Genomic DNA, 24,433 nt, shown 5'->3' on the forward strand with positions numbered 1-24,433 from the left:
AGTCTGGCCTTTTCACTCTTTCCCGCCTCTTCCCTTAGAGGCTCAGGACTGAACAGATTCTCCCTCAAGTTTCCTGGGAATGTCTTCACTGCCCCCAGAGAAGCGCACAAAAACTGACCACCCTGACTTTCACTGGCCACTTACAATTCATAGAACAAGACAAAGAGAGACCTATCAACCAACTGCAATATGTGGACCTCATTTGGACCCTGATTCTAACAAACTATAAACAAACAAAAACCCTATAAATAAACAACTGGAAATATGAATTCTGATTAGATATTTTAAAGTGTGATAATGGCATTGTGGTTATATACTTAAAATGAGTCCTAATCTTTTAGAGACACAAACTGAGATAGTTACAGGTGAAATGACATGATGTCTGGGATTTGCTTTGAAGTAATACAGGAAGGGAGAAAGCAGGTGGGGATAGTGACAAAACAAGGCTGGCCATGCGTCGTTAATTATTGAATCTGGGTGATGGGCACATGGGAGGTTATAGTAACATTTTGTCTATTTTTTTATATAAATTTATTTATTTAGTTTTTATTTATTTTTGGCTGCATTGGGTCTTCGTTGCTGCATGCAGGCTTTCTCTAGTTACAGAGAGCGGGGGCTACTCTTCGTTGTGGTGCGTGGGCTTCTCATTGCAGTGGCTTCTCTTGTTGCGGAGCACGGGCTCTAGGCGCGCAGGCTTCAGTAGTGTGGCTCGCAGGCTCCAGAGCGTAGGCTCAGTAACTGTGGCACACGGGCTTAGTTGCTCCGCGGCATGTGGGATCTTCCCGGACCAGGGCTCGAACCCGTGTCCCCTGCATTGGCAGGCGGATCCTTAACCACTGGACCACCAGGGAAGTCCTTGTCTATTTTTATGTATTTGAAGAGTCACAGCACGTGAGAGCTGTCTGAGACCTCTCAGGGAGCATATTGGCCAGGGTTTCCAAATCATTTTCTGTGCAACCCCAAGATTTAAAAAAGATGCTCCAAGGACTGATGCTGGAGATGGGGTGGGGGGAGAAAGTGGTGGTAAGGAGACTGGCTAGGGGGCTCTGAGGCTGCACTTTTGTTTGAACCAGTTTTATATACTGGAGTTCTACGGGAGATCTCATTTTGGGAAAAGGGTTCTGCCCAGGAGAGAAGAAATTTTTCCAAGACCAGCTGTGTCGGGGCAGAGCTGGACCGAGCCCAGCCTCCTGCCTCTCAGCCTCCTGTGCTCTGCACTGTACCACACAGCCTTCCTCAGGCCCAGCTGATGCCCCACAGCCCCTGTAAGACTCAGGGAGACCTGAGGCCTAGGTTTAGTGAGCCACAGCTGAGCTGGGGGCCGGGCCATGCCACCCCTGCCCTGCGGTGTCTATGGTATGCAGCCTCCGTGGGCCACTCGTTGCCTGATTTCCAAAGCCAGGCCTGTGGCTCAGAACCAACCTCAGCTTTGCTGGCTGCCACCTGGCCAAGCCCCAGAGGCTCAGCTGGGTGGGAGCCAGCACCTCCAGTCATGCCTGAGCCAAAGAAGTGCTGACCAGGGCTCAGCCCACTACACACACAGCAGCAGCTTGTTCCGGAAGAAGGTCTCACTCTCGCTCCTTCCCGAGTCCCTACTGCGTGAGAGGACTGGCCTGAGGCTGGCCAGACGTTTCCATCCCGATGTGGTCAGGGGAAAGGGGTGATAAAGGCTGAAGTTCTTGGGTCCTACCAGCAGGCCACGTGGGAAAGAAGCGCACAGGGCTCCTGAGTCATGAGGCAGAAGAGGGGAGAAAGAGGGGAAATTGCCTGTGAGACAGGTAGGTGATCCATTCACAGGAAACAGAGCCTGGTAGGACTCGGGAGGGCACGGAGGAGGAGCAGGAGTGTCAGAGATGAAGGAGGCCATGGTGGCTGTGCAAGGGATCTCCCAGTCGCCCCTCTACACCCACCCTCCGCCTTTCCCTACCTGCTGTGCACTCCAGGGCTGACTGGTGTGAAGTGCACCAATGGGCTCCCTCACCCTCCCACTTCCAGTTGGATTTAGCCAATAGGAAGCCCCGGCTGAAGATGAGAGGAAGGGAGGAGCGTGAGTTGGGGTATTTAACCCACCAGCTCTCTCCCTGTGGGGAGGCCATGGGCTAGCTATGTCCCTTGACTGAGGGTCCCCAAGCTCTCATGGCAGCCTCTCTCCATGACTCTCCTTCAGGGTTCTGGTAACCTTCCCCTGTCCCCCAAGATACTGCATGTGGTTAACTACAGGAAACCCTGTGGTTTCCCCATTTTGTGCAAATTGTTGTAAACAGTCCCTTTAACAAACCCTTCTCGTTTATCTAGATTCAGGTGGGCCATTCATTGCCCTGCTAGGTCCTTGATCGAGAGGCAGGCTGCTCAGAAGTTGAGTTTGCAAATGTGATTGCACAATGAGTCTTTTTCCGCATGTAACCCTAGCGAACTGGAGGGCTGGTGAGGCCTCCCCAGGGCGCCTGACTGGACCGAGAGGGCAAAGGGTGAAGGAGGCATGTGAGACAACCCAAAACAAACGAGCAGAGACCCCAGCAGAGGGCATCCAGCTGGAGGTGTGGTTGGTAGAGGTGTCAGGAGGAGAACTGAGGGTCTCCCCAAACCTCACGGGAAGGATATTGTCATGGGGCAGGGGAGGGCAAGAGGTGGAGGGGTCCAGGACAAAGAGCAGCAAGGCCAGGCTTTGCCCATTCCTCTCCAGCTGTGCTGAGGAAGACAGCTATGCACCACACAACTGCAGAGGTGCTCTAGGGGTCTGGGCCCATGGCTGCTGAATTCCCAAGGATGAGCCCCTCTCGCTGGACAAGGAATCCCTGCCCAACCTACCATCCCCGTCTTGCTCTGGGTCCTCCCCTGTAAACATCCTGAGGGAGCCAGAATGAATCCTGGACACTGCCAAGCTCCCTGCTTTGGCACTTTTCCTCAAGCTCTGCTGGCTGTCTGGGGTGCCCTGACCCTCTCTGGGACAGCTAGACTCTCTCCTGGACTGCCACTCCAGGCCCACTTCTCTCCTCCATCAGTTCCCGTCTTACATAGGGTTGTGTCCCCAGACTTGCCTCTCAGCATTGGCCCAGCCATTTACTTGCTGTGTGATTTTGGGCAAGTCACCTTTCTTCTCTGGATCTTAGTTTCCTTGTTTATGAAAGGGTCGTGGTGGCAGGTGGTATATTAAGGTACCACTCCTGTCCCTTTCAGACTCGTATAAATCCATGGATTTTTGTCCCACTGATGATGCAAGAGAGGAGAGCATACTTCACTCATTCATCCTTGTATTCCCCACGGCACCTAGCAGAGGGTCCAGCTGGTAAGGGTTGGAAGGATGGGTGGGTAGGTAGGTGGGTGGGTGGGTGGATGGATGACAAATCTCCCCGGAGTGGAGAAAGGCAATTCATTCCACGGCCCTAAATTGACAGAAAAGTCTCCTGAGGACTTCCTACCACCTCTGCCCACCTCCTGACTAATCCAGCACGTTCTCATTTGTAACCTCTCCTGTGCAGACCCTCCCTTGAAAGGTGCATTGGGAACAAGCAATAATTGTTATCCTTTAAAGGAACACAAGACGATCGACCATAGTTACTTCTGGGGTGTGAGCTTGGGTGGCTTGGGAGAAAGAAAAAGTATTCATTGTATTCCCTTGTGTTCTCTCTGGATTATTTTTAAACCCATGAGTTACTTTTATAATATCACAAAAATCTTTTTGAAAAAAAGTCATAATTTTTTTGACTTAAAAAAAATTTTTTTAAGTCATGATAATTATTTGTTTTGTTTCCAATGAGGGGAACTGGGTAGCTGAGGATTGAGGCAGGGGTGGGGAGCAGGGAGGAGACTCATTTGTCAGTTTAAATCCATTGGTACCTTTGGACTTTTGTACCATGTGCGTTCACCATCTATTAAAAGATAAATACAAATTTAAGAAATCACTAACCCATGTATAGATATTCTTACAGAGAAATGAGGCACTTTTACATGCAATAGCTCACTTAATCCTCACCACAACCCTAAGTAGCCATGATTATCCCTATTTTCAGATGAGGAGACCAAGACTCATAGAGGATTACAGGTTTGCCCAAGTTCCTTAGTTGGTGTGATGTAGCATTGAGACTCACACTATGGGTCTCTAGTCCTAAAGTAGGCTGCCAGTGAGGCTTAGTTTGCCAAATATACTTCCATTACAGAAAAACAAACTGGCATTTTGATGTATGACTCAGTCTCTGGAAGGTTTGTTTATTGTGAGTCAGTCCCACTGAGCTCTGTCCCATTGGAGGCAGCTAAAATAACAAAGTTCCCAGGGCTGCAAAGTTGAGGCTGAGACACAGGGCTGAGGAGACCCCACCAAACCGCAGACACGAGGCACTCCCCAGGCCACCTGTCACACATCAACTCCTCATCTGGACTCTGGAAATTTTACCTTAAACCTTACCCCCTCTAGGAAGCCTTCACCAGTACCGCAGGCCAGCTCTTTGGTCTTCCCCTGGCCACTCAAAACAGCCCTGTCCAGAGTCTGCTTTCCCTGCTCCACCCTCGGCTCTATGCCTTGTTGACAAGTCCACGCCAGCGCACCTAGCCCTGGGCCCAGCACACAGCAGGAACTCTAGATACTTGTCAAATGAATGAATAAACCAGCGGCCAGGCCCCTGCTTCTGCCAGGTCACCCTACTTGTCTCCTTTTCTATCCTGTGCTGATCACAGGTACACAGGGGTGTAGGTACACAGGAGGTGGGCCCGGATGACTCCTGAGGGCTCTGCTCGCAGACTCCAAGTCTATCTCAGGCCAAGAACGTGGCTCATGTGGTCAGTGAATGAGTGTTCGTCCCTCCCAGGCTGGCCAGCCCCCCGCTCTGATTTCCCACGAGGCCCACGGACTTGGGGAGGGGGGCGCTCTGGTGGGTGGATGAGCCACTGGCACCTCCGTTCCCAGGGTGGCTGAGCCCTGGGGTGGGGGGTGGAGTGTGGGTGGCAGTGGAGGGGGAAGGGGCTGTGGGAAGCCTCAAGTGGCTCCCTGAGCAGCGTCGCCTCTGATATTAACTGTGTCCAAATTGCTCATTTCTGCGTCTTCGCCTTCTCTCATCTCTCCCCCTCCATATCCCTGCCTCGCCTCTCCGACCTTCTGAGCTGAGCCACTTCTCCCAGAATGACAGGAGGAGACGAGGCAGAAGGAGACTGAGTTCCATTCTCTCTGGAGCTTGTTCAGATTTTCAACGAGCCGCAGCCCCGCTCGGTCGCGCCCTGACACCGCGCCCCCGCCCACCGTCCCTCCAACCTCCCCTCCCCACGGGGCGCCACCCCTCTTCCATCCTTCCCTCCTCGCTTCCCCGCCTCCACCCCAACTCAGCAGCGGGATTTCTGCTCCCCCCGCGAATTTCAGCATTCCTAAACCCTGGGAAAGCCCAGCCCCACTAATGAGCTAAAGCTGACCTGGTCTCCAAGCCGAGGCTGCTGCATTTATTAACCCCTCGCTCCAGCAGGGCCGTCGTTGACTTCCCAAACACTTTCTCATCATTATTCCAATGCAGCCCTTTATTAGGCACCTGCTATGGACGAGACCTTTACAGGGGGAGGGGCTGGGGGGGCTGGGGACACCGCCCTCTTCCTCCTGGATTTATAATCTTGCAGGAACAGCTGCAACCTGTGTGAGAGGAGAGGTCGCCCCTGCGAAGCCAACAGAACTGCAGTCTGGTCTGGGTCTTGCCGCCAGCCAGCTCTGTGACCTCGAGCTAGTCCCTTCCTCTCTCTGGACTTTGGTAATTCTATTTGTAAAATAAGGAGTTCAACTAGGTCGGCATTTTCTAAACTGTAGTTTTGCAATCCATTACAAGATGGTGAAATAAATTTAGTGAGTCAGAACCAGCATTCAAAAAAAAAAAAAAAGGAAAGCAACTATATCAGAATCAGAGCATTGCACATAGTAGAGATAAGTAGTACATAAAGAAATGAGGGGACTTCCCTGGTGGCGCAGTGGTTAAGAATCTGCCTGCCAATGCAGGGGACACAGGTTCGATCCCTGGTCCGGGAAGATCCCACATGCTGCAGAGCAACTAAGCCTGCGTGCCACAACTACTGAGCCTGCACTCTAGAGCCTGCGAGCCGCAACTACTGAAGCCGGCGCGCCCTAGAGCCCACGCTCTGAAACAAGAGAAGCCACCGCAATGAAAAGCCCGCGCACTGCAACAAAGAGTAGCCCCTGCTCGCCACGACTAGAGAGAGTCTGCATGCAGCAACGAATACCCAATGCAACCAAAAAAAAAAAAAAAAGAAAAAAAAAGACATGGGTATGTGTACATGTGTGTATTTTGTATCTGTGTGTGTTTACATGTGTTTATAGTTGAGTGTATACCTGTATTCATTGTGTGCATATGTGCACTTATGTATGTTTTATGTGTGTGTTGGGTCACAACACGGAGTGGATTTCTTATAATGGGTCACAGTCGAAGTACTTTGGGAAATGCTGGTGTAGATGGTCCCTAAGGCTCTTCTGTCTCTAATACTGCAGGGTTCCAAATGCCGGTAGAAGAGTGACCCTGAGGGACTCATTTTCACCATGGGACAGGGAATGCCTTCACAAAAGGCATTTGTACTTTCAAAAATGGGTAGGGTTTCCACCAACCGAGAAATGTGGTGTGGGGACAGAGAGGAGAAGGGGAAATGGCACTCCAGGTAGAGGCACCATTGTGAACAAAGGCCCAGTGGTGGGACTGTGCTTGGTCTACTCCAGGGAGTCCAGTGACCCTGGAGCAGAGCGTGACTGGGAGGTCCTGAGGTTAGACAGGTGGGCTGGGGCCACAGCTGGTGGAGGCCCCTGGCTTCCACATGGGGGCTTCTCATAGTGGGTGGTGGGGAGCTGGGTGAGGCTTTCAGTATCCTAACAGCCCCATGAGGGACCCCAAGAATCCATGCTCCTCCTCCTCTTCCAGGAAAGGACTTTATAGACTGATTTATACTAAGATGTGACTGACTGACAAGACTTCATGAACAAGCTGTTTTATGGGGATAGTTGGTGTTTTACTGTTGGCAAGTGGCTCTAAGACAGAGGGATTTTAGAATTTTTAGCTCTGGACAGGACTTTAAAGATAATGTTAAAGTTGTTTTTTTTTTCTCCCTCCAGGGGAAAAATTAGTACCATCTGCCTGATGGTCCCTGAGGGAGTTTGCACACTGAGGTGTTGGCATTTCAGGAACCTTGATGTTTGTGAGGACATTTGGGACAAAATACTGGAAACTGTGAGTCCACGATATCTGAAAATCCAGTACATAAACAGATGGATTCATTTAATCCCTCCTTCTGCAAATGAGGAAACAGCAAACCAGAGAGAAGGGACCAGGCCAAGGTGGCACAGTGGGTTAGAACCCATTCTTGGTCCACTGAATGGTGGTGTCTGCTGGGGGGTGCGTGGGAGTGTGAGGGTGGAGGAAGAGGTGGTATTTCAGAAGGCCAACTAAAGAGTCTTCTGGGAAGGCAGCTGCCTACTCAGAAAGCCTGCACACTTAAAATAAAACAGCACAGCCTGGCTCCCCTCCCTCAGAGAAGGCGGCCCCGCCCCTGCCCTGCTGGCTAATTCCTTGGCAGTCACATTAGTTAAAGCTGGGTTAACCCTTGACACCCGGCCCAGCTCCAGGGAAGGACCCAGACCCCAGTCTCACTCCCTCCGTGGCCCCAGCAGAGATAGGATGTTAAACAAGGGAAGGTGAACCCACAAGCTAACTATTTTTAGTCCAAGAATTGGTTGCCAGGGACATTAAGCTCATTCCCTGCCGTATATCAGGGAAGCGACAGTGAAGATGTTTGCAAGGGTCTAATTGCGGAGATTTATTGTAAAATGCAACTCGTCAGCTCCATGCCCGGGTTCAATCTCCTAGCTCTGGGAATCTGAGCTATTTGTCAATTCCTTGGGTGGAGGGGAAGGGAGTGGGATGGAGAAGGGGCAGGTGCTGTGCCCTGGAACCCTGGGCAATCCTCAGCTGACCTTGCACGAAGAGTCCTTGAGCCCAGGAGGAAGTAGAGAAGTTAAAACAGACGGGCCAAGCAGGAGGGGCTGGGGCTCCTGCGCCCACAGTCAACAAGACTCAACCTTGACTTTCTTTGTGCCTTCAGATCTGGAAAAGCCTCCTGTAGGGACCATGCTGACAGCTTTCCCTCTTGCCCATGGACCACAGTACAGGAGGCTGCAGACTTGGGTTATAGTAGGATGGGTCAGTTAGAGAGAAGGAGGACCCCCTTGACATGAGAGTGATTGATGCAGGGAGAGGCATCAATGTCTGGTCTTGGTGCTGCTTGTTCTTCTGCCGAAATGGGGGGTGGGGGTTGGAGAGCAAACACCTAGCAGAGGCCACTCTGTGCCAGGCACACTGGGGGCACCTGGACAGAATCTTATTTAATCCTCTGCAGAGGAGGACTCTGTGTCCACTGCACATTGCATAGATAAGGAAACTGAGGCTCAGGTGAAGAGACTAACCTAAGGTCACATGGCAGCCAGAGGAGCAAAACTAGAATTTTAAGCAGAATGTTTTCAACTCCAGAGCTCTGCTTACTGACCTAGGATCCTAGGAGCTGGAAGGAGGGGGTCCTTTTCCCCTTTGTTCCTCCATACCTGGAATTCTGGGGCAAAAAGACATCCATCCATCCATCCATCCATCCATCCACTCAACAAATGTGCCAAGTGCTGCACCAAGCCTCTGGAATATAGAAATAGAACATGGCGCCTGCCCACAAGGAGCCCATGTGGAGAAGTCGTTTTATCTAGCCCCCTGCCTCTCTTCATCCTCTCCAAAGAGAGCAATCTGCATTTCAAATAGCTCAATAAAGGAAGGGCTGCAAGCTTCCCTGTGTCAGGAAGATTTAGGAAGCTTCTGTCATCCCAGGTAAGGGGTAGGGGAAGGGCGGCTTGGACTCCCAGCATCTTGGGGGAAGACTGGACTCAGGCCTACTTTCCTTATTTAGAAACGTGGACTAATGATGCAGAACCACCTTATGGGAAAGCTAAATGAGAAAAGGAAGATTGAACGCTGCTGGCCATGGGTTCAACTTTCCTGAGACGAGCTAAAATTGGGTTGATCATTATAGCAAAACTCTGTGATCAGGCATCCAGGTATATGGTTATTCCTTACAATTATTTTTAAGTTGTATGTGTGTATATATATATATATATATATATTTTTTTTTAATAGCTTCCACAGAACTTGCACATGATGCAGAAATCAAAAGGTGCAGGATATATCCTGAAAATTTCCCTCCCTTCCCTGCTCTCAGCCTCCTAATTCCTCTTTCCAGAGGCTCCACGGTTATCAGTTTCCTGACAGAGATCGCCTGTCTATCTACATAAACAAGCAATTATGGCTGTATATTCTTTTTGTTTCAAACATGATTTTGTTTCATACAAACATGATTTTCTGTACCTTGCTTTCTTCCGCTTAATTTATCTTGGAGATTGTTCCAAATCAGCCCATAAAGAGTGTCCCCATTCATTCCTTTTTATGGCTGCATAATATTCCATGTGTTAGATGAACCGTGATCTACTTATCTTGTCCCCAGTGATGGATATTTACATGTTTCTCATCTCTGGCTCTTATCAGCAGTGCTGCCAAAAAATAACCTTGTTCATAAATCTTTTGGCATTTATAAGAGTATATCTACAGGATAAATTTCATGTCCATGGCCCATGAACATGTGCATTTATAATTTTGATACTTGCCAAATGTATAATTTTGATTATTGCCAAATCATCCTCCAGATAGATTGCATAATTTACACTGTCTTAGGGTGGGTTTTCCCAGAGGCAGACCCTGGGCTGAGGATTTAGAGCAGGTAGTTTATTTGGGGGGTGATCCCAGGAAGCTCTAGTAGGGGAGTGGGGAAGTGAGATGCAAGGGAAGGAAGCTGAGCAAGTAACCCCTGTGGTGACTGGAGCTTAATCCCACTGAGGAACCTGGGGAGATTGTGTGGGATGCGTGCCTCAGAGTTATCCTAGTGGGGGTGTGAGGGTAAGATTCCTCCAGAGACATGGGTGTCCTGTTGCCCTACTCCTTCACCAAAGGCACATGGCTCTTCTGGAAGTCCAGTCCTCTTTCCCTTGATACCCCTCCCCTCACCCCATCCTGCTGCCCTACCCCAGGCTGACACCTGATCATCTGCCCTTGCAGGATCCCTCCCAGCTGCTGAGCCCTAGAAAAGGTCCAGAGGCATGTCTGGGGTAACTCGACGCTAAGCTCCCTAAAAGGAAACTACCTCTGGCACTTCCGTTGTGCCCCACTCCCACCTCCAGGCATCAGTACAAAAAGTACCCACTCCATAATTATTTAATTGGTCCAAGATAAGATTCTGCCTTCACCGCCTGGAACCTACACCCTGCTTGTGAACCCCACGGAGGGACAAGGCCGTCCCATATGCTGAGGACACAAACATAAAGGCCAGAAGTCAGCCCGCTGCAGTAGGTGGGCAGGGCTGGACCTAGGAGGTGGCATCAGCTCTCAGGGCACCAGGACCCTTTTCCCTTCTCTCCCTGCTCCCTACCCCGGCTCTCCCAACCCTGTCCCCACCAGGCTGGAAGAGAGCTCCAGCCCCCCCACCCCACCTGAGGCCCCTGAAGAAGATGGTGGAGAAGGGGACACTAGAGAGGCCAGGCCCTGCCACCTGCCCAGTGAGGTGCTGATGATCTGCTCTGCGGCGACCTCTCACCTGCTTTCAGGATGCTGTGCCCTCGCTCAGCTTATTTAACTGATGGCTACTCTCCCTGCCAGGACATTAAGTTAGCCTCAAACACAAAAGGATAAGAGGAAGCACAATCCTCTACCCACCAGTCTCAGGCCAGGACCATGATCAGGGGTATTAGCCCTTAAACCAAACCTACAGTCACCGGTGACATTAATGGGGTGTTAAGGTGGGAACAGAAATGACCACCCTGACATTTGCTGAATCAAGTGGATGTATTAGCTACGGCTTCTCCTACCTGAGTCCTTTTCCAGCTCGACTGTGAACAGAAATGCAGTAGAGAAAACCCAGCACTCATGACAACTGGCTCAGGGTCAAGGATGGAGACAGGCAGGTTCAGGGGAACCTGGAAGCCTGGTCAGCACCCCCATACCCTGCCAAGTCCAGCTGGTGAAGACAGGCCAAGCCCTGGCTCCTCCTTAGATCTCAGCTTACTTCTTTGTAAAACAAGGGTGCTGGACTAAATTCCATTGAGAAATGTGCATTGAGCACCTATGACGTGCCAGGTAGGAGGGAACCAAAATCGAGCAACATGTGGTTCCTGCCCTCAAGGAGCTTTCTGTCCAGCAAGATTGAAAACCAACCAACTCCAACCAACTCCACACAAAAGGAACAGAGTAAAGTGGTATGTGAGCATCATGGGGCACATACTGGTTAATTCTCCCTGAGCGGGGAGTAGAGAAACACCACAGAGAACCTGAGGGCATCTGAACTGGGTTTCAATGGATAGGTAGGAGTTTTCCAGAAGGACCTCAATGATCCTTTCAGTAAGCCCAGTGCCAAAATTCTATTCCCCAGGCCACCTCAGCATTTCCAAACTGCATCCTACAAACTCTAGTATCTTCAAGATGTAAATTAAGTGCCCGCAGGGGGGGAAAAAAAAGTTTCCATGATGGAAAGGGTTTGGGAAGCAAAGAGTTCAAATTAAACAGTTCCCTTGCTATGGGACTCCTCAGACCCTTTACTGTACTCACTTCATTGTGAATGTCTAGGGAGGGGCTAGAGACTAAGGATTTCCCTTCCTGCCTCTCCTCATCTTGAAGAGCTCCATGGAACACAGTTGGGAAAGGGTTCTCCTGGAGATTTCCAGGTGAGCGCGGACTCTGGCAGCTCCACGGAGGCCTGGGCTGGCTCCCAGCCCCCTGCCTGCCATGCAGATACCGCAGCTGACTATCCGTCCATCCAGACAGGCCTTTACAAACCCAGTAATCTCCAGAGGGCTCTTGTCCTGCTTCCCTCCCCGCCTACAGCCAGGCAGGAGGCCCCATGCATGCTAAACAGGCCTGCCCCTCAGTAGGGCCCCAGGATAGAGAGCTGCGGGCTAGTTGGAAAGCCGAGGAGGAAGGCGAAAGCGTCTTTCACCAGCCAGGTGCCCATATCCAGCCTGCCTGTGTCTGGCAGCTTCTTCTGCTGTCCCTGGCCCCTTGCTGCACCTGGCCGTGGGGCATTTCTGATTCTACTAGGCAGCACAGGGCCTCTGGAGCGAAGGTCTCTTACCTGGAAGCCCCATCTTGCCTCAAGGGAGAGGAGAGCTGGACAGGAAGGGGGGTCCAGACCAGGGAAACACAGACTAACGCCACATTCTCTCCTTCCCTCTTCCTTCCCTCCTTCCCTCTTCCTTCCCTCCTTCCCTCTTCCTTCCCTCCTTCCCACCTCCCTCCCCACTCCCTCCTTCTCTTCTTTCCCTCCATCTAACCATATCCATCTACCGATCCAATTCAAAGTGCCTCAAGCCCCTGTTCTGTACCAGTCACTGTGGGATTCACCAGACATCTATTGCTGATAAAGGATTCCTTCCTTTCCTCCCTGCTCCCAGGGAGGAAAGGGAGGAATCCTTTCTTTCTCCTCCCTCTATTCCTTTCTTTTCCCTTTCCCCCTTCCTTCTTTCCCTTCCCTTCTCCCTCCTTTCCGTCCTCTGCCTTTCTGGTCCCATCTCCCTAGGGCATGCACTGAGTGCTCATGACAGACAGAATTCCAGCTCTGACCATCTAGAGGGGAGCTCGATGCCCACCACCGTGGATGCACCAAACCGAGGGGAAAGGGGTAGGATGCTTGTTCCCAGGATAAACTCTCTGGCATTCAAGTGCCCAGAGAGGTGGGATGAAGGAGCAGGGCGCAGATAGGCCCAGAGAAAGGAATCAAGCGTTACTGAGAGCTTACTAGTGCTGAGCACGTGCTAAGGGCTGTTACATACCCTAGGTAATTTTCTTAGCTCAAAAATGCCATGAAAGAGGTACCGGTATCCACAATTTTACCCTTGAGGTAACTGAGGTCCTGAGGTTCAGAGAGGTTATGCGGTGGACCCAAGATCACACAGGAGTGAGAGGAGACCAGAGGCTGTTGACTCCAAAGTGCCTGCTTCTTGGAGGAGGTGACATGGCAGCAGGTGTTGAAGGAAGTGATGGGCGGGACTGCTGGAGAGGCTGGTGAACTGAGGCTGAGGGGCGCGAGTCTGTAGGAGGCTGGCCTGCCTGGGGCTGGGGGGAATCAGCCAGGTTGGGGAACAGAGGTATAATGAGAGGAGAGAAAAGTTTGCTGAGCAAAGCTGCTGGCCAGACCAGAGGGTGGGGCTGGCTTCATCGGAGACCCCATGACAGAAAGGTTTCTGGCCAAGGGAGTGGAAGGGACACTGGGGAATCCTTGCAAAAGGCACTCAGACCGTGAAACGTAAGCTTCTCTGATTTATCTGCCGCGGGTTATGTCATGGGTATTGATTTTTTTTAAATAAAATTTCATTCTGATATTTTAAAAAAGAAAAATGAGAACGATGCATGTGGAGACAGGGAGCTTGGTTGCAGATGGTGTCATATAACGGTTCTGCATGGGCAGTCGGGCACAGTCCCCTGGAGGAAGGGGGTGGTCTGTCCACTGGGTGCAGGAGGGCGCCCAGGGCGGGTGAAGGGCATGAGAAAGACACTGGGATGAGGAAGCTGCCCCAGACTTCAGTCCTTGCCTGATCCCTTCCCTCCCACAATCCAGATGGGGCTGGATCAGACACCACTCCTGTCAGTCACGAGTCCTCTGCTCAGACACCTGCACCCACATGCCTCTCCCTGACGTTGGGGGTCATTCCTGCACCACCTGGAGGAACCACATCACTTCTCTGGGATTCACGTTATCTACAAAACGAGGATAATGCCGCTTTGTGGACGCTCTTCCTACTCCACAAAAATGTGATCACAGAAAATAAAAGCACTTTGCAGAACCTAAAGTTTCTCCCACTGGCGGGGTGGGGGCAGAGGCTGTTGGTTCCCACCCATCTGCAGGGCAGGCTTCTCCCCAGTCTGATGCCTCCCTCACTCAAACTCTCTTCCCCCACCCCCATCCTACCCATTTTCTCTTCCTGATATGGGCGTGGCATTGGCGAGGCGAGACTGTGCCCTGGAGGGGCTGGTTAATTTCCCTTTGGCCACCATTCCCCAAATCAAGTAGACACGCCCAAAGCGCATAAGTCAGAGGGGTGGTTTATTCCTCAGGGGCTACCACAACTCACACATTTCTATTTGTAATTAGATTTTTTTTCATAAAGCAGCAACATTAAAACAATGATACAAATACTTATCAAACTCCTTTCTTTTACTCCTTAAATTTAAACTAAAATCTCATTTGGAGCAAGATTTAAAGTACCCCCAACCCCTGAGTACAGATGGGTGCCTTCTGTCAAACAAACTATTATCAATCTCTGCTTAAATTAATTCCAGCCCCTCCCTTAGCCTCTCTGGAAATACTTTAGTTTCCAGAATCCATGGTCTAGAGCTATTCATGGACATTTGTAAGCGGTTTTCAATTCTTCTTTCAAAAAAGCCTTTCCCAGTTCCTCTGCCTGCCACGCAAATCAAGCCATCGAGTACTAATTATCCAGACAGGAATTCACATGTTTTACTCCCCGTTGCACCTTTCCAGTTCTTTCTTCTCAAGAAAAATTAGGCTTTTTAAAAATATTTTTTTTTGACTTTTTAACCTATTTCTTAGTTCTCTTTCTTTTATTTTTTTAAATTTTTTTAATTTTTACAAGAGATAAATCGACTGACACCAAGCATTGTAAATGGATAACAACAACAAAAGCAACAATGATTGCAATTACCAAACACGAAACACACTCATACTATGTCATAATATTGACATTCAGTCCAGTAATCCTCCACTGTAACAGCTCCTTTACTTTGCAGTGAAAATTGATTTGTATATTCTTTGCCTCTGAGTCCTTGTGGGATTTTTTTTTTTTTAATTCAAACAGAAAGTCACAAAAATTATAATCATTCTCATCAGTTCACTCAGTCCCATGTAATAAAAATTTAAATTATTTATTTATTTATTTATTTGGCTCGCCGGGTCTTAGCTGCAGCATGTGGGCACTTAGTTGTGGTATGCGGGATCTAGTTCCCTGACCAGGGATCGAACCTGGGTCCCCTGCCCTGGGAGCGTGGAGTCTTGACCACTGGACCACCAGGGAAGTCCCAAATTTGGTTTTTTAAAAATAAGCATGGGGGGCTTCCCTGGTGGCGCAGTGGTTGAGAATCTGCCTGCCAATGCAGGAGACACGGGTTCGAGTCCTGGTCTGGGAAGATCCCACATGCCGCGGAGCAACTAGGCCCGTGAGCCACAGCTACTGAGCCTGCGCGTCTGGAGCCTGTGCTCCGCAACAAGAGAGGCCGCGATAGTGAGAGGCCCGCGCACCGCGATGAAGAGTGGCCCCCGCTTGCCACAACTAGAGAAAGCCCTCACACAGAAACGAAGACCCAACACAGCCATAAATAAATAAAATAAATAAAGATACATGAAATTGCTAAAAAATTAAAAAAAAAAAAATATGGGACATGCTCACCATCCGTCCTTTAAAAAAAAAAAAAATAATCACGGGAAGACCCATCATCCCAGGTCCAAGTCTTCTATAATTCAAGCCTTTCTGCTGGGAACACTCTCAGGCCCGTGACACGGCTTCCTTCCAGCCCTTTGTGTGGAGTTGGAGCCCTTTTCCAGCCTCGTCTCCCACTGCACCCCTCTTGGATCAGCCTCACCAGCTCCCTGCCACGCCACTGCCTCTGCTGTGTCCACAGTCTAGAGTGCCCCTCCCCACCATGCCCCGTTCAAGGCTCAGAAAAAAGGTCACCACCTGCACAGAGCTTTCCAAATCCCTACAAATGACCATGAATCCTCCTTCTCTTGAGTTCCTTTCTACTCTGCCTAGTTACGTGGTTAAGGATCAAACCGCCTGGGTCACCACCCCCGCTCCGCCACTGCTCCGTACAACCTTCATGAGCCGCCTAACCTCCACCAGCTGTTTCCCCCTGAAAAAACGGAGATAATAATAACAGTACGGACACCATAGGACTGTTGTGAAGATTAAATATAAAGGTTCATGCATCTGACCTGACACATGGCAAGTGTTCCTCGAATGTCAGCTGATTGCAGTGGCCCTGACTATAGATAAGGTATAAATGTCCGTTCCCTCCACTACTCGTGGACCAGGCCTTACTCATCTTGCAGCCCGTTCGTTATCCAACAGGAAAGCTCAGGTCCAACCTCACCCATACAGCCTTCCTTGAATGTTCTAACCCTCGTGGTCCTTTCTGTTCTCACCATCTTTCATTCTACCCTTCTCTTTATTAGGATGAAGTTTGAGTACAAATGACAAAAAAAAAAAAAAATAGCAGTGGCTTGAAGGAGATGAAAGTCTATTTCTCATGCAGAAGTCGGTGCCGATAGATCCGGGTTGATATGCTGTTTCCATTCCAGGGCCTCACACCCTATTGCTCTACCAGGTGTGACCTCCATGAGCTCATGACTCCTAACTTCATGCTCCAATATGGCAGCCCCCATGCTCCTGGCAGCCAGTGGAGGAAGGGACAAAGAGGTGGGGTAAAGGGTGCACTGGTGCAATCTCTTAAAGAAGTCCAAGAGGCTCCCAAAGGACCCTTCCACTTATATTCATTGGCCAGAACTTAGTCACATGACCACACCTGCCTGCAAAGGATGTTGGGAAATGTAATATTTATTCTGGGTGACCTTGCACCCAGCTAAAATTTCATTTTTTAAAAAAAATTAATTAACTAATTAATTTTTAGTTTTGGCTGCGTTGGGTCTTCATTGCTGCACACGGGCTTTCTCTAGTTGTGGAGAGCAGGGGCTACTCTTTGTTGTGGTGCACGGGCTTCTCATTGAGGTGGCTTCTCTTGTTGTGGAGCACAGGCTCTAGGTGCACGGGCTTCAGTAGTTGTGGTACGTGGGCTCAGTAGTTGTGGCTCACGGGCTTAGTTGCTCCGCGCCATGTGGGATCTTCCCGGACCAGGGCTCGAATTGGTGTCCCCTGCATTGGCAGGCGGATTGTCAACCACTGCGCCACTAGGGAAGTCCCTAAAATTTCTTTCCATTAGGAAAGGGGAGAATGGGGAATTCCTTGGCTGTCCAGCAGTTAGGACTTGGTTCTTTCACTGCTGGGGCCTGGGTTCAATCCTTGGTCGGGGAACTAAGACCCACGAGCTGCGTGGTGCAGCCAAAAAGAAAAAGAAAAAGGATGAATGGATATTGGAGAGAAACTAACAATCTCTAGCATCCCCACACACAATGTAACACAACTATTTTTATATAAAAATTTTTGAAAATTGTTTTAATTGGGATAGAATACACATAACATGAAATTTACCACCTTAACCATGTTTAAGTGTACAGTTTAGTAGTGTTAAGTACATTCACATTGTTATACAATCAACCTCCAGAACTTTTTTCATCTTGTAGAACTGGTACTCTGTACCCATTAAACAACTCTCCATTCTCCCTCTCCCACCCCGGCACCTGGTAACCACCGTTCTACTTTCTTTCTGTCTCTGTGAATTTGACTACTCTAAGTACCTTGTGAGTGTGAATCATACAGTATTTGTCTTTGTGACTGGCTTATTTCACTTAGCATAATGTCCCCAAGGTCCATCCATGCTGTCACATGTGTTAACACTTAATTTTATTTAGTCCCAATAGTCATTTCTGCTATTCCTGATGTTGCACTTGCCCTCCCACTAGAACTGAAGATCTTTATTCTTGTGACAAAATTGTCTAAGAAGATTAATATGGGCCGAAAAGAATGCTAGGTGCTGGGATGGAGGTTGGGGCAAGGACAGTATTTATGCTCCTTTCTGCCCTAAGACACCTTTCCAGGGCAGTATTAGTTCATACTGCTGCTTAATAAAAATTTGTTCAGGGACTGACCTGGAGGTCCAGTGGTTAAGACTCTGCGCTTCTGCCGCAGGGGGCGTGGGTTTGATCCCTGGTTGGGGAACAAAGATCCTGCGTGCCGCACACACGCAACAACAACAACAACAAAAATTATTAAAAAAATGTGGGGCTTCCCTGGTGGCGCAGTGGTTGAGATTCTGCCTGCTAATGCAGGGGACACGGGTTCGAGCCCTGGTCTGGGAAGATCCCACATGCCACGGAGCAACTAGGCCCGTGAGCCACAACTACTGAGCCTGCGCATCTGGAGCCTGTGTTCCGCAACAAGAGAGGCCCGACAGTGAGAGGCCCACGCACCGCGATGAAGAGTGGCCCCCGCTCACCACAACTAGAGAAAGCCCTCGCACAGAAACGAAGACCCAACACAGCCAAAAATAAATAAATAAATAAATAAATAAAAAGTAACAAATGTTCAAGTACAATTGGTGTCTTTAAAAAAAAAAAGAAACTAGGCCTTTAAGAAGCTATTTCCGATCAAATTTATTAAAAAAAAAAAAAAATGTGTTCGGTGATTGAAAAGTCATGCTGGTCTACCATCACTATGGTAGACCAGTGACCCCACAGATCACCTCACCACCTTCTCTCATGCCTTTTACCTGCCTGGCTCCCAGCTTTAGATACCCTTCCCCAAGTCCCTCCTGTGTTCCCTGAAAGCCCTTCTATTCAGTCTGTTCTCAACAGTGTTTTCCCTACTGTTCCTCACTGTGGGAGAAAGAGGTGAGCTTGAGAAGGATTTGGTTTCTGGCTCTTGACTGGAGAAAGGACAGCTGGGGGCCGCGGAGTCATATGTGCCCCTCAGGGACACCCCCCCTCCCCCAACCCACTTCCTCTCTCTGCCTTCTACTCATGAAGATTAAGAAGATTAAGTGGACACCTACAGGAGGTGTACCTGTATACACCTGGCCTTGTATCTGAATCTCCTGAGGGAACCTGCTTAAAAAAAAAAAACACCAACGGGGGCTTCCCTGGTGACGCAGTGGTTGAGAATCCGCCTGCCAATGCAGGGGACACAGGTTCGAGCCCTGGTCTGGGAAGATCCCACATGCCGCGGAGCAACTGGGCCCGTGAGCCACAGTTACTGAGCCTGCGCGTCTGGAGCCTGTGCTCCGCAACAAGAGAGGCCGCGATAGTGAGAGGCCCGCGCACCGCGATGAAGAGTGGCCCCTGCTTGCCACAACTAGAGGAAGCCCTCGCACAGAAGCAAAGACCCAACACAGCCAAAAATAAATAAATAAATTAATTAATTAATTAAAAGAAAAGTACTTAAAAAAAAATTAAAAAAAAAAAAAAAACACCAACGAATAAAACCAGATTCCTGAGCCCTACTCTGAACCTACAGAATCAGAATTTCTGAGGATGAGGGACCAGAAATCTTAAGTTCCAACAAGCTCCCCTGATGATTCTGATGCAGCCAGCTTGGAGCTGGGAACCAATAGGAAATGTTTGCGGAACTGGACCTCCCCAGGTCTAATGTCAATTCCAGCTCTTGTTTGCTGTGCAACCTGATCAAGTTACTTAACCTCTCTGAGCCTCATACCAACACCTGCCTTATAAGGTGGTAGTGAGAATTACATGAAGTGATGCATGTGAAGTATTTAGCAGCGTGCTTGGCATGCCCAGACCCTAATAAGTGGGGAGCTGATGATACAGTTTTTATTACATCATTTATTATTATTATTATCATCATTACTCAAGCACCTGGCATACCCTACCCTGAGGACGGTAGTTCCAAAGAGTGCTGTTACCAAGCAAAGGCCCCTGGAGAGTGTGTCTCAAGTTGAAAGCCAGCCAGATAAAAGGAGCTATTTTCTAGATGCTAGGCTCAATGATAGTAAAACCTCCAGGGAGACCAGGGAGATGAAAGGAAGAGACTCGCCATGCTGGCGATATCACCCTATGCAGTACATCTGCCAAACTGGCTCGCCCCAGGTAACTCCAGCAGTTTTCTGCGGCAGTGCAAGAGACTGGGGGGGAGCTTCAGTGCAGGGAAATCATTCAGAGGATGTTCCGCTGGGCTGGAGCAGGGTGCAGCTGACACCATTCCAGAGCACCCTGCTCCTGGCAAGCAAAGGGAGGGATTCGGAGCAAGGTCCATGATGACAGAAGGATGGAAGGCCACGCTGGACTGGAGAGAGATTTGGGAGGTGAAGCCTCAAGACTTGGTGCCAATGTTGTCTCCTCCGGGCTGCGTTCAGGGCTTCTCTCTACATTCCCCTCTCCATTGCCACATTTACCATTCTGAGTGTTCGCTTGTCTGCCTCTCCCGCTGGAGAGCAACGACTTGCCCAACCTCATCTTGCCCTGCTGTCCCCTCAGTCCTGCACTCCTACTGTGCTGACCTCCTTTCTGTTCCTCACACCCACTGAGCTGTTTCCAGCCCAGGACCTTTGCACTTGCTATGCTCCTTCCTGGCTGTTTCTCCTCAGTCTTCAGGTCCTAGAGAGCCCGTCCCTAGGTTGCCCCTGTCCAGCCGCTCTCCATCACACTTACAGATTTCCTTTACAGCACCTACACAATCTAGAATCAGCTTGCTTATTAATTATGTACTTACTTATTGCCTGTCTCCTGTGGAGGGGAACTTTTGAGCTCCGTGGAGGTGGGGATATCTGTCCTGCTCATCTCTCTATGTCCAGAACCCCTCACAGGGCTTGGTGCAGGATGGGAGCTATTGTTGAATGGTTTATTGTCTAGTCACCCCAGTCCTCAACACCTGGCACAGTGTCAGGAACCTGGAGCTGCCTAACAAATGCTCATTGAATGAAGAGATGATGCCATCAGCCACTTCTGAATTGGTTTATGACCAAGAAATCTCAGTGTAATCCTAGGGCTAGAAATCCATTTATTCAATGCTATTTATTGAACATCTATGACATGCCAGGCACTGTGCTAGGCTCAGGGGACACAGCAGAAATCAGAGCCCCTTCATGGTCTAAATTACAGAAGAGAGGAGGTTAGCTGGGGGGAGATATTTTTCTGGGAGGTGAGTATGGATACTCTCAACATCCGCTTTTCCTCCCATCTTTTTTTCTGAATTCGGGATGTTCCAACATGCCATCATCGTTGTGGTTTTGGTTTAGGGGTTTTCTGACAGGTTTTGAATGTTGGAGGAGGAGCCCGAGGACATTGCTCTTTGCGGGCAGAATCATAACAGGCAAAGCTCGGCGACAAATCTCCCCTCTCCCCGTCCTCGTCCCTCTGCTTCTGCCCTCCTAAAACCCAGCCTGCAATCAGGCACCTTCATTACGAAGACTGATGGTATGCAGACGGGGATCTGAGAAAGCTTCTGCTGTGTCTGACTTTCGCGGTGGAGATTTAGCGCCCTCAGTAACCAGGTCAGCACAGCTCCGTTAATCTGCACCAATCAGCCAGGCTGAGGCAAAGGATTCCTAGGAGGGCTTGGAATGGGTCCTGAGAGCTGGGGACAGCCAGCTGGATGAGATGCCTCAGAGCGCCAGGGCTGGGCTTTCCGGCCAACATGTGGAGCGCTGAGAAGCAGACCCTGAAACCAAACCAGCCCAGGGTGGAAGGGAAGCAGGGAAGACAGGGCAGGAAATGGTGAAAACTTATTTGGTACAAGAAAGGGGAGCCTTGGAATTGCCCAAAGACACAGGCCGCCTGTGGAAGTGGTTAGGAACCAGAAAGGGCTTCCAGCAACCCTACGTGCTCCAGGGGCTAAGGGACATCACAAGACAAGCCACAGTCTCCAAAATACTAATGCCAGAGTCTGCTTGCTCTAGGCTGAATGTTTGCGTCCTCCCCCCAAAATTCATGTGTTGAAACCGAATCCCCAATGTGGTGGTATTAGGAGGTGGGGCCTCTAGGAGGTGATTAGGTCATGAGGGTGGAACCCTCATGAATGGGATTAGTGCCCCTATCAAAGAGACCTCAGAGAGCTCCCTCACTCCTTCCACCAAGTGAGGACACAGCAAGAAGACCATCGTCTGTGACACAGAATTTTCTGGTAACTTGATCCTGGACTTTCCAGCCTCCAAAACTGAGAAATAAATGTTTGTTGTTTAAGTCACCCAGAATGTAGTATCTGGGCTTCCCTGGTGGTGCAGTGGTTGAGAATATGCCTGCCAATGCAGGGGACACGGGTTCGAGCCCTGGTCTGGGAAGATCCCACATGCCGCAGAGCAGCTAGGCCCATGAGCCACAACTACTGAGCCTGCGTGTCTGGAGCCTGTGCTCTGCAACAAGAGAGGCTGTGATAGTGAGAGGCCCGCGCACCGCGATGAAGAGTGGCCCTCGCTTGCTGCAACTAGAGAAAGCCCTCGCACAGAAACGAAGACCCAACACAGCCAAAAATAAATAAATTAATTAATTAATTTAAAAAAAAATTAGGGCCTTGGGTCCTCTGTCCCCCAGCTCCATTCAGCTTACTTAAAGTAAAAAAAAAAAAAAAGAATGTAGTATCTTTGTTATAGCAGCCCAAACAGACTAAGCCACTGCTACTCCGCCTGGTGCCTGCAAATCTCTGAGGTACAACAACAACCAAACACACAAATACCCCCTTGAGCTAAACCCTCTATATTTCCGGGTCCCCCCATTCTTGTAAATCAGGCTTTCAGCCTGTGGGGGTTAGTGATGCCCATGACCCTGGCATCCTTCTGTGTCCCCCTCATCCACTATAGTGTCCAAGCAGCCCCTGGGCTCTAGGAGAGGACCTCTACCTGGAAGTGAGAAATCTCTGCCCAGAAAATCGGCCCTGAACCCTGACGTGCCAGAGCTGGAAGGGGCCTTGAGATCTTTAGTCCAACCCCCTCATTTTACAGAGGAGAACTGAGGCTTAAAGAGCGTAGAGACCTACCCAAGGGCTGGTGTTGGAATCTGGTTTTCCAGACTCTCACCTCACAGTTCTTTTTATTTTACACACTGCCCACTACACAGTGGGTGCTCCATATGTATTGGCGGAATAACTGAATGACTCAGAGCATGAATGGATGGGAGGATGAATGGATGATGGAGGGCGGGGTTGTTTCATATCTTTAGAAAAGGAACAAGGACATCTTCCTGGTTTCCTATGGTGGGGTTAGCGCCACAGGCTGTACCTTGGAAATTTATCTGTAAACCAAATGATCAATTAGACACCACCCAGAAGTGCATAACGCACTACACAGCAATGACCAAATTGGCTTTGGGAACAGCAAACTGTGCCAGACCAATTTAATTTCCTCTCCAGTGATAGAGTGACGGGCTTCATCGGCGAGGGGCGAGAAGGAGCTGTCATCTATCTTGATTTCAGGGCGGCTGTTGGTTCTCTCCTACATGACATTCTCATCAGCTTGCCAAGGAAATGCTGTCTGTTCCAGCGTCCCTGTCCCCCGGGGGTGAACAAGCAGCCTGAGGCTTCACGCCCAAGGCCTTGTCCCCATATCAACTCCCCATAGGCACTGGGCTCCCATCCAGACACTGGCCTGAGAATGATTCATGCAGGGGGCCCTCCCAGGTGTTTACACACTGAAAACGTGGAGAGGTCTGGATGCACACGTGCGTGCACATACATGTGGGTAGGGACACACGTGCACACACCCTCATGAATGCACGCATGTTCTTTGCAAACGTGTGTGTCCTGCTGAGATCAGCATGCCAGGTATGGGCCATCCATAAACCCAAGGGCACTGGCATTTGAGTCTGAGGTTGTAGGGGAGGAGAAGACTGGGCGGGGCTGAACTGTCAATCAAGTGCTAGATCAGTGGCTTACATAAGTGCTGTCCGACAGAAATAGACTTCAAGCCACATATATAATTTTAAGTTTTCTAGTAGCCACGGTTTAAAAGTTTAAAAAAAAAGATGAAACCAAAGATTTTTTTCTCTTTGCTCTCTGTATCAACTCAGTATACCCTAAATATGATCATCTCATTTGGAATCAATTTTAAAAATTGAGATACTTTATTCTTTTTAAATTTTGTACAAAGCCTTCGAAGTCCAACGTGTATATTACATTTACAGCACATCTCAATGTAGACGCTAAATTCAGACACAAGTGTATTTCACTGGATATATTAGATCTGCGTTTGGATTTCGTTAAATGTACAGTTGAAAAAGTAGGTTCACATACCCAAATTGTTCCAAAAATACTTAAAAGTTATCCAATAACTGAATCCACTATTCGTTTTTAAAATTTAAATTGATGTAAATGAAATTAAAAGTTTAGTTTCTCAATCGCACTAGCCAGCTCCAAGCGTTCAACAGCCGTGGGGGTGCAGGGAACCTGGCTACCAGACCAGACCGCAGCCCTGAAGACCCGGCAGGCTTAGGGTCTGCAAAGGCAGGGGGCTACTGCACAGAGGGGGTCAGGGGCCCCACAGGGAGGCCAGAGTGGCAGAAGCCAGCAGCTCATGCTGGGGACCCGTTGGAAGGACAGGCAGGGGTCAAGGCTCTGGGACCACTGGGCCACCGAGGGGCTTCATCCCACAGGCAGTAAGAAGCGACAGGAGGTCTTTGGCAGAGGGGTGCTGTCAGGAGAAGGAGCTTCAGAAGAGTGATTTCGGGGGGGATGGCTGGGCTGGAGGGGGAGATGGGG

This window comes from Balaenoptera borealis (genome assembly GCF_965194805.1).
Source record: "Balaenoptera borealis genome assembly, chromosome: 20".
Classification (NCBI taxonomy): domain Eukaryota; kingdom Metazoa; phylum Chordata; class Mammalia; order Artiodactyla; family Balaenopteridae; genus Balaenoptera; species Balaenoptera borealis.